Genomic DNA, 10347 nt, shown 5'->3' with positions numbered 1-10347 from the left:
CAGACTTTCTGAGAAGGCTGCTGAGGTATTGCTTACCCGCATACACAGCAGTCCTTTTCCAAATTTGAATTCTCAGTGCTGCATTTTCTCTTTGCATGTGCCTTATCATGAATGCAGGTGGGTAAGTTTTCTTCCTCCTTTTTAAAGATCATGTTTAATTTCTCTTTTTTTTGCTTTAATGATTCAGATGAAATGTTTAAACTCGCCACAGTAAATCCCCTTAGGGCACCTGCCAGAAGGTTGTGAAACCTGGGTGAGGGATGGTGGAGGGATGTACACTGTTAATTAGTGGAGGTTGGCAACCCCCTAACACTTCAGCTTATGCTCTTGTCGACGGTTCCGAGGTCTGGCTTTGCGGGAGCCGATTCATGCAGGCGTTTGGAAATAACCGGACTCTGGCAGCAACTCCCACTCTAACAGAAGAGAGCCAGCAACCGGCTTAATAGGTTGCTGCAGCCAGTGAAGTCCTCCGGTGAGGAGCAGTGAAGTGAAGAAAAACAAAGCCCGTTCCAACCGCCGCCACAGCAGACAGCAATTGAGAGCAAAGAATCATTTTATTGCATATGGAGTGGGGGGGAATGAGGGAAAGAAAACAGAACGGGATGACATTTTTTACAGCTAAGGGTTTAATGTTTTCTTTCCTTTCTCCCCTTCCTGTTTCAAAGGACAAGAATACACAGAAAGAGAATTCCACAGATTTTCATTCTTCTGATAAGAAAAGACAGCGCAGCTGAAGCTTCTTCCCCACATTAAGTTTTCAGAAGGAAAGTTGGTTCTCCTTTCTCTGGTTCCTCATAGCAGCATTTTTCTGGCTCCAGCAACCTAATAGGTTGATTGCTGAGCTTCTTCTGTTTCAATTACTTTTGACTGATTCTCAGGTCTGTGTCAGCCACTCCGTACAGTCACCATCCCAGGAACAAATCTGCAGCAGCTGAAGATGAAAACAGCTTCCATGACGATTTAGGAGGGGAGTTCAAGCATCTTTTCTACACATGATGTTGCTGTAGCCCTCCCTCAAAACTGTCTCTCTGTCCACAGCTGCTCATTTTGAGGTTCCTGTTCCTGATGGCCTGCTGAGCTGAGCTTAGCCTCAATCACAGCTAGGAAGGAGGGTGAAAGGAGCTTTAATATCGTTACTTGCTCAGCTTGTAGTTGCTGGAGGCCACCGCTGTTACCCACCCCAGAGAGGAACTGTAGCCTGGTACAAGTACCTCTAAGTTAAGGGAAGGGAGTGGAACGGGGAGAGGTGGGACAAAGAGCCTGTAGGATGAGTCCTGGGGGCTTGCTTTCTTGTTTGGGTTTTTAGTGAAGGAGCAATGGGGAGACAGGGAAGGGAGAGAAAGAGAGAAGGGAGGAGAAGTGGACGTGATGCTGACTGGGTCCTCACAGAAGCAATCAGCCCCTGCGGCTGCTTTGTACACAACTGACTCTTTTCTTAGCAGCAGCAGCCTAGAGCCTTCAGACTGGCACAGAAGTAGTGAGGACAGATCTGTATTGCTGCCCTGATTGAGAGCTGGTCTGGCTTCCTGCATAAGTCAGAGCAGACTGAGAATGAAAGCAGTCTGGAGAACTGGGGCTATTTGTGTCAACAGTAGGATTATATTTCTGTATTTTTAATTTCCTACTGTTGCTGTCCAATTCAGCTCAGCATGGGATCACAGCATAATGCAGGCTGGATGGAACCCTGGGAAGCTCAGAGCAGGGTCAGCCCCAGGCCAGATCAGACTGCTCAGGGCTGTGTCTGCTCAGGACTTGAAATCTCCTGTGCAGGAGCCTGCACAGCCTCCTGGGCTGCCTGCTCCACTCCTAGACTGTCCTCATGGGTAATTTTTTTCCTTGTGTCTTGTCTGAATCTCTCTTGTTTCAATTTATGTGCGTTGTTGCTTGTTTTCCTGCTGCACACACCAGTTAAATTCCCAGTTCCCTTCTCGTGATGACCTTCCTGTAGGTATAGGTAGACCTCATATTTGGCTTTCTTGAGTTGTCAAGGAAATCCCTGGACCTCCACTGTCTTTCAAAGATGTTAGAGAGGGGCCTTGCAAGGACATGGGCTAGCTCTTTTGGCACTCTTAGATGCAACAGTTGGGTTTCATGGACTTGAACAGACCAAGGTCACTCAGGCAATCCCTGAGACAATGCCTATCTACTTGCTGGTAGATTACCTCTGACCCCAGAGGCCTGGGAGACCTTGTTGGTGAAGACTGAGATGGAGAAGGCGTTGAATACAGTAGCCTTATCTGTGGCCCATGTCATCAAATCACTCTCCCTATTCAGAAATGGGCCTATATTTTCTCTGTTTAACCTCTGTTGCTAGTGTAGTGGTAGAAGGTCTTCTCTTCATCCTTGGTATTCCCTCCAGCTGACAACTCTAGGTGAGCTTTGGATCAAAGGTCAGTATTGAGGACCCTCCAAAAGGCAGCTAGCTCAGCACAGTCAAAGGGCTGGGCTTCTAGTCCTTCCCTGATGTGGGCAGAAGCAATAGGATGCTGCTTCAAATAACCCCTGGAGAGAACTTGGCCTAAAGCAGTGGGTGTGCAGCGGTGGAAGCTTTCAGCCAGGGGAAGCCTGGTGCTCCCAATGTTGTTCCTCTGAGCAACATTGCCAGGAAACTGCCTGTCTGCCTGTGGGTTGTCCTTAGCAGCCAGGCAGGAGGAGAAACAAGTTTGTATGCCTCCTTACTGGTGGGGAGGACGGCTTTGTCTGGGAGGCTCATATTCTCTTAACAGTTATTGTGTTTTCTAGAAATATCCTTGTGTCTGCTGGGAGGAGCTGGCAGAGGGTAGCAGAACAGCATCTGGCAGGTGGGCTGACAGATCTCACCAGGGCCCGCTTCTTCCCTCTCACTGGTAGTGCCCAAGAAATGATCCAGCCCCACACTCCTGTCCATGACCCATGAGCACCATGGTCCCAGGGACCTATTGGTCCCATGACAAGTGAACAGCTGGAGACGAGGAGCTCTTTCTACTCTTACCCCTCCAGTACCTGGTGGGAAGGGAGACAGGCTGCTAGGATGAGTTAATATGAATGGACATGTTGTGAAAAATGGATACTAAATTATCCCCTGATCCAATAAACCTCTCAACTCACAGTCTCAGAAAAGCCTTGGCGAGTAGACAGGCCTCACGAGTTGCTCAGCAGCTCAATAAAATCTGTCTCTGCCCTGTCAGATCGAAAAGGGAAACAAATGGCAGGATTTGGGGCCCTTCCCCGCTGAGACCTTGCTCCTGCATGATCGGCTCTGCCTGCGATACCAGCTCCCTGCCTGCAGACTGAGAGGACAATACCACGGGCAGCTGCCTACAGCAAGACACTGAACTTGTGAAGGTTTCCTTTCTCCCTCCTCAGCTCCCAGGTGTTCTCACAGACAGGGATTTCACCCACATGTGCACCATGTCTTGAAGGAAGGTGGAGGAGCCACTGCAGCATTTGCAGATAGTGCCAGTGGAGGGATTGTAGCAGGGGTGACCAGACAGAGGGAGAGCCAGCCCTGCCAGGCACCCTGGGTTGCTCAGTTGTCTGGATGTGGCTGCCTGGGTGGGAGCAATTTTACAGGGCTGCATTTGTTCTCATTGTTCTAAGCCCAGCCCAGATTTCAGAGGGGGTTACAGTCAATACCTTGCCCTGGATGAGACCCGCTCCTACTGTTCCTGAAGGAAGGGCTTGATCCCATTATGCCAACACCCGTTTCTTTTGCTGCCTCTGATGAAGGCTGTTGCACCTCTGCACATAGGCGTAGGATGATTCATGAGCATGCATGCGTGTTGCATCTGCGCTCAGGTTGTGTTAATCCTGTTTAGTCATTTTTCAGTGGATTTCATTTAGATACCGGGCTGGGGCTCTGTGTGCCCTTGACAATGCTGAGCAACACCATTGCTCATATTTAAACTCACTGACATAGCTAGTGATGGTGAAATTAAAAGCGACAATGACATAAAGCTCTCACCCAGCAGCTGCTTACCTCCTGCCAATCACTACTTTTGTATTTTCCCTCTCTTACCAAAACCCAAGGAAAAGTGGTGAATTTCATGGCTTACCTGGAAGATCAGTAGGTCTGAGCACTTCTGGACTGACCTGCATGCTTAGACTGCTCCAGCTAAGCAGAGTGCAGAGGAGGGTCAGGCACCACCTGCCATTGAAGCCACAGCAAAACCCTCACAAAATGTAAAGAGGGTGATTTGTGCCAATAAAGGCTTTTGACCCTACTTGCTGCGAGCAGCTCGCTTTTTCTCACCCAGAAAGCAGCAAAGACAGAAATAGCCTGGGATACTGGGGCCTGGCACCCAGCTCTCACCTCTGGTCCATGGCTGCTCTCCCACTCTGACTGGACACACCAGTTTGCCATCGTGTCTTCTCTCGCTTGCTGGTGGAAGGAGACGTCTGCTCCCCAAAATGGCAGCTGAAGACACAGATGTTACAGGTTTTATTCCGTGGCTTTTGATACTAAGCAAATACATCACAATTGGTTTGCCACAATTTTTTCTTTTATTTTCTTTTTTTTTTTTTTTTTTCTGTTATCAGAGCTGAAAATATGGCTTCTATTAACACTGCAGCAATGGGAAGAAAAGGCTTGTCCTGCAGGTCTGGTTTAAAAATAAAAACAAAAACAACTACAGAGAAACAGCTTGTGCCCCTTGTGAGTATATGTAAGCTTTAATTTCATCTCAGGTTGCTACCATCATAACACTTGACAACAGGTTCTGTAGTCATGAGGATCCTGATTTGGAAGGGCCTTAACAGTGTTTAATTTTCATTTGTTTTAGTGAGTAGCAGGTACCTAAAAACCTTTACTATCTGATCTTCAGAATTTCTGTGACTATACTCAGAAACTGCCTCTTTCTGTTAGACACGTAGTTCCCTTTACTGTTTTCAAAGACAACTATAGAAACAGGGCTTTGTGAAACTTAGCAAGTAATAGTAACTGGCCGTAATGTCTAAGTAATTATTAGCTACCCACAGAATAAATGAAAGATTAAAAGGCAGTAATCTTCTTTCCTCTTTGTTGCCCTCTATTAATGGTTTCTAGTCTACGTACTAAATGGCTATCAAGGCAGTGTTCTGTTGCAGAAAATCTACAGTGTTAAAATTCAAATTTACTGAGAGCAGAGAATAGGTTCACTTGAACAGGGAAAGCAAAATGATATAGAGTTCTGGTATACAGGGACTTTGCCCCAGTCTGAATCCAAACAGTGCTTTTCATATATTGATAGTCAATGGTGGCACTTGAAACTGGGAGCAGACAAAAGCTTTTGTAGGGGCATTGCTTGGCAGCCCACCCTCCATAGACATGTAAAGGTTTGTGGAAAACAGCAAGGAAAAACAGTTTCAGTGGTGTCATAAATTCTGTCCCGTGTAGACAGCCCCATGGCCACTGAATTTCTAGAGGGGGGCACTTCTGCCTTAGAAAATATGCAGAGTCTAAAAATTAAAAAAGGTTAAAGAACGGGGCAGTATGAACAGAAGAAAGAAAGTACTTGATATCCAGCAGACATGGGAAATATTGAATATGGGATGAGGAGCCACGGTTAGGTTAGTCATTGCCATGTAATGAGGAGGGAAAAAAACCAGTCTTTTCAGCTCCATGCCTCATAAAATCCAACTGAAATCAATCCAGGATTTTGCCAGCCATGGGTTACTCAGCAATCCCAAGGTCAGGCCAATGGAGTCTCCATCTCATATCATCATCTTCTCTCTTTATCCTTGTATTGTAGACAGGAAATCAAGAGACTGAGCTTGATCACTGCGATATAGGCAGACAGTTGGGCCCAGACTGCAAAGTAATTAACTGTGCATTAGGGCCCACTCCCATTTTGCAAAGCCCTTATGTACATGCTTTAAGTGCCACTGGAGCTAGAGACACACAAAGAAACACTTTAAATTCCTTCCTGGATCACTGCTAACTACAGTATAAATATTTAGGAACATATTTAAAGACTCTCTGGGCTAAACACATCTCTTACTGCACGGACAGAGGCTGGAAGAATTGGAACCTTGCAAGCTGCCATTGCAAGTTGAGGTGCGTGGTAGACACTGAAGGCAGACAGAGAGCATGGAAAAGGGGTTTTCTGTGACAGCAGAAGGGCAAAAGCGACTGAAGAGAGGGTAGCCCGAGTCTGCAGAATAAAAGCGCATTATATGCGCATTTGAGGTTGGATGTCGTTACATCTCTGGTGAGGGTGATCCTGGGAAAACTGAAAAACCAGAAGCCAAAACAATTCCCTCTTTTCTTCCATGATGTATTCTTTTCTTCTCTGATGCAGCCTCCCAATTTCCATTGAGAGGAAGGCGGGCAAGGAGGATGCTGGGTTTTGAACTCTGGAGGCGGCAATACAGTGAATAAATCAATAGCAGTATGGCTTCAGGGATATATCACCCCTTGTATTTAAAAACACACATGCACATTCCTCCAATTAATATTCTTGGTAAGAATGGCAAATGATTGCTTGAACTGCTAAGCAGGGAGGAGGGCCAGGTCCCTGCCCTGAAGAATTTACAGATGAAATGCAAAGAGGGGGACAGTGCTGCAGGGGCAAAGGGAGCACAACAGGAGCTGAGGCACAGTTATTATTCTTGGCACACTCTGAAACCTTCTTTCCAGCCTATTGCCTGCCTTAAATGTGGTTCATTCCTCATTTATAAAAAAGCTTTCTTCCCGAGGTGTTCCAGAGCCTTTTGTGCTCCTGATTTTTATCCTACCTCTCTAGGTGCTTTTACATTGCCTTCTTTCAGCGCTTTTTCCTTCCTACTATCAGCCTTCCTTAGGACATTGCCTAAGTCCCTCTCTTCACTCCTCACTTTGTCTCTAGGTAGCTTTATCCAGCCGCACACTTCAGTGATCATTTCTGCACTGACAACTCACAGATCTATTTCCTCAGCACTACTCACTTAGTTCATTCCCCAGCAGCTCCCTAAGCACCTTCTCCTTCATGTTCCACCACCCCTCCACTCACCGAGAATTTAACGTTTCCTCCCAGGCTAGCCCTCAGTCATCTCTCTTCTTGCACACCACACTGGGAGCTGCAACAAGCCTCCTACGCATCCCAGAGGCTGACTGACTCTCTGTAATGTGTTTTCTCTGTCCTCTTCATCCCACACAGCAACACGGGCAGGTTTAGGAGCAGCCACCATGCTCAAGGTCAGCGAGCTTTGTGCTCCTATGCCACTCAAGGAAATCCGCCCCCTTGGACAGCCTGCCTTTCTTCCTGCCAGTTGGTCCTGGCAAGTTTGTGTGCCCAGCGGAAAGCTCACAAACCCTCCTTTTCAGCTAAATTTCATGCCTTTCTGAAAGAAAGGCCCTCTATTTAATTATTCCAGCAGTGTATAAACCCCCCTAATTCCTTCAACATAGTGACAAACAGTTCTGATTATTTGTAGAAAAGCTTGAAAAGCAGTGAGTGTATTTTATTATCCATGAAAGGTGGCAGTCTGGCAGCAATGAAGACTTGTCCTCTAATTATCTCTAGATCTGGACAGCACAAGCGGTACACATTTCTCCAGAATGTCTCTCTGCTCACATTTTGAGAGGCACACGGTGGCCTATCACCACGAGAGGATTTTGGTACTTTCTGTTCAACCCACCGAGTATTTGCTCAGTGCCTGGGACGTGAGTGAAGTAAGTCAGGTTGCTAGTAGAGTAGCAGCAGCTGGGAAAGTCCCAGAGGGACTCACCACGAAAACAACTGCCCTCCCAGAAGGCTGTGGATGACTTGGTGTGTAAAGCTGTGTCTGCTTCTTCCTTTTTCCGCAAGCCAGGTCTCATCCAAAGTCAGTTATGATCTGTGAAAGTGCTGGTTAATGGGCTATGAATAGTCATCTGGGGATGCATAGAGGGAGCAGACCCCATGCTTCTCGTTAAAGAAATAAATACAGTAGATTTGCTAAAAAAAACCCAAGCCTGGCACTTCTCTTTTGCCCCCAAAAGAAGGATTCGAAGATTAATTTTAAGTGCACTTCATTGCAAACCTTAGCTGTGTAAACACGCAGAAAGGCAGGATCTCATGGATATTGTCTCCACATGAAGAAGAAGTTATGGGCAGCCCCTACCAGCCCCTGCAGCAGGACCTGGAGCCTCCCTGAAGAGATACCCTCCTGGTGGCACATGAGTTCAGCACTCAGAGCTGCTTTGCAGCAAGCACCATGGAAATTATGCAGCAGAGAGGTAAATAGCTTGCAGGATCTCTACTGCTTTTCTTCTTCATGTTCCCCCTCCTCCTGCCCCAATTTGCAGCAACACACACCATACACAGATGTGCAGTGACATTTTTAAATCATGCACTGATTTGTTAGGGATATGCAAAGAGAATATTAAGCACTCATTGCTACTGTTCAGACTGGGCCTTGTATTTTCTTTGTGTGCTCCGATGTTAAAAATACAAAGAAGCAAAGCTTTCAAGCACTGCCAGTTTGGATAGAGTTGCTTTTAAGTCCTAAAATGAAGTATAGCCTGGTTGGAGGACTTTCTTCTTTGTCAATAATTAAACAGCTTTGCACTTGTTGAGGCAGCCCTGAACGTAGGTACTGGGATCAGCCAGCCTTGACCACAAGAGGCTAAAACTTTCTCCATCGTCTACAATATGGATTTTTTTTTCAAAGGAAAAAAATCCTCTAGTATTAACCCTGTGAACCCCAGTGGCACCAGCAATCCTTTACAGCCGATGTGATGCCAAGTAACCATGTGCATTGAAAGAATTGTTTGGTTTTGGCCTGCAGAGTTTCATGTGAGGGCACTTCCTAGAAACAAACTGGGCGCAGTTGGTTTCTACTCAGCCTTCTAGCACTGAGGTAGAATTCAATTGCTGCTAGTGATACTGAGACTGTATTGCAAAACACCTTTAGTGCAAACAAAGGGGAGGGATTTCTGTCAATGTTTTAGATTTATATTTCCCTCAGAGTGCATTTTTGAAGCACAGAGATGAAAGATCAAACAGTACTGCACATTTTGGAAGCTCATCGTATCCTTGAGGACATTGCTGTGAACTCCAGTTGAAGATAAGCACGTGAGAGTGTTGGTACAAAAATGAGAGAGTATTTGGCCTCTGGCAAAGGCCCCCACTTTAAAAACCAAAAAAGAAATGTGAGGTCTTGATCTCTGTGCCAGAGCAGTCAGGGCAGAGTCTCAGTAGAAGGAACTCCCTGCTGTCCTCTGCAAACAGCATGATCTATTTACTACAGAAAGCGGATGGGCTACAAGTCATCACGTACCGGGCACAGGAGCTGGACGTTCATGCAAATGTGAGGGTACAGTCCTGCAGGAAAGTTTTCTGCCTTGGTCTGCAGGCAAAGCATACCTTCTTCTGCACCACCATTCTTGTTTATCTGTCCTTTCGCCTATCATTTGGCAATGTAGAGTGCTCTCGTTGTGGGAAGGACCATGTCCCAGGCAGGGGAGGAAGGAATGGGAGTAGATGAGCTGAGACACAGAGATGAGTGCAGTCTTCCTTGTCCATGGGTAACAAAAAAGGTGGAGCGTTAGTAGAACAGTGGGAAGCTACCAGATAAGGGCAGGCTTCTGAAAGGCAGCGCATAAGGGAAGACACCACGTACTGAAGTCACAGTGCTGGAGGGCTAGAGTCAGTGAGAGGGCCCTACTTCACCTTCAGACACAGTCTGTAGCAGATGCCTGTAGTCAGAAGAAAGCTCTGCTGGAGGGATGCCTCCTCCTATGTAAATGCTCTGGAAAATGTGGGGTCAGAGGATTACCTGTGGCTAATTCTTTTCTTCTTAGGGTCTGTGGTTCTGCAGATGACCGCAGCTCTCACCCCTCACAACCATGCTCTTCTTCCCCTGCTCCTTAACGTATTCTCTCTTTATGACACTGGTTCCTGGTTACCTGACCATGGGCCTATGTGTGCTAATCCCTAAGCAAGGCCAGCAGGGCTGAGCAGGCTGATTGTAGCTGCTGGGAGAAGACAGGTAAGCTGTGATGTCCAGGCACAGCTCCATGCCCTCCACAGAATGATGAGGAATCAGGGCTGCTGCTAACAGAACCAGGTGAAAACCAGACCTTTTCTCTCTCATCCTTTCCTGCTTTCTATTTCTCCTCTTTATTTATGCTAATGTGCTTTGAATTGGAGCCATAATTAAATACATATTCATATATACAAAATGTGCAAAGCTTCTGCCTTTACTGTGAAGCTCTCTGGAGCTTAACTGCTTGAGACTTGTCACAGGAAAATATTTCTCTCCATGAAAAGAGGCTTCCTACAGCTGGGCTATATTATTGCCTTTTAATATTGCTGGCTTTGCCTACCCTGGGAAGGGTTTTCTGACAAAACTACTACTGGAGATACAGCTTTTGCCAGTATAACTTACACCAGTTTCCTGAAGAAACTGGGGCTTTCATTGCCAGAG

At 46.5% G+C, this 10347-nt stretch overlaps 1 long non-coding RNA gene across 1 annotated transcript; it reads right to left on the bottom strand.

Annotated features, from left to right (window-relative positions):
- Positions 1-657: 657 nt before the first annotated feature.
- On the bottom strand, positions 658-7082 carry LOC128850325 (uncharacterized). The gene is made up of 3 exons (XR_008447633.1): positions 6948-7082; positions 4292-4396; positions 658-931 (listed from the first exon to the last, which is right to left on the bottom strand). It is a non-coding gene; the product is annotated as an uncharacterized LOC128850325 (long non-coding RNA).
- Between the last annotated feature and the right edge of the window lie 3265 nt (positions 7083-10347).

The sequence above is a fragment of the Cuculus canorus genome, chromosome 1 (assembly GCF_017976375.1).
Source record: "Cuculus canorus isolate bCucCan1 chromosome 1, bCucCan1.pri, whole genome shotgun sequence".
NCBI lineage: Eukaryota > Metazoa > Chordata > Aves > Cuculiformes > Cuculidae > Cuculus > Cuculus canorus.
Note: the sequence above shows the minus strand (reverse complement) of the source record. Positions and strands in the feature narration are given on the sequence as shown.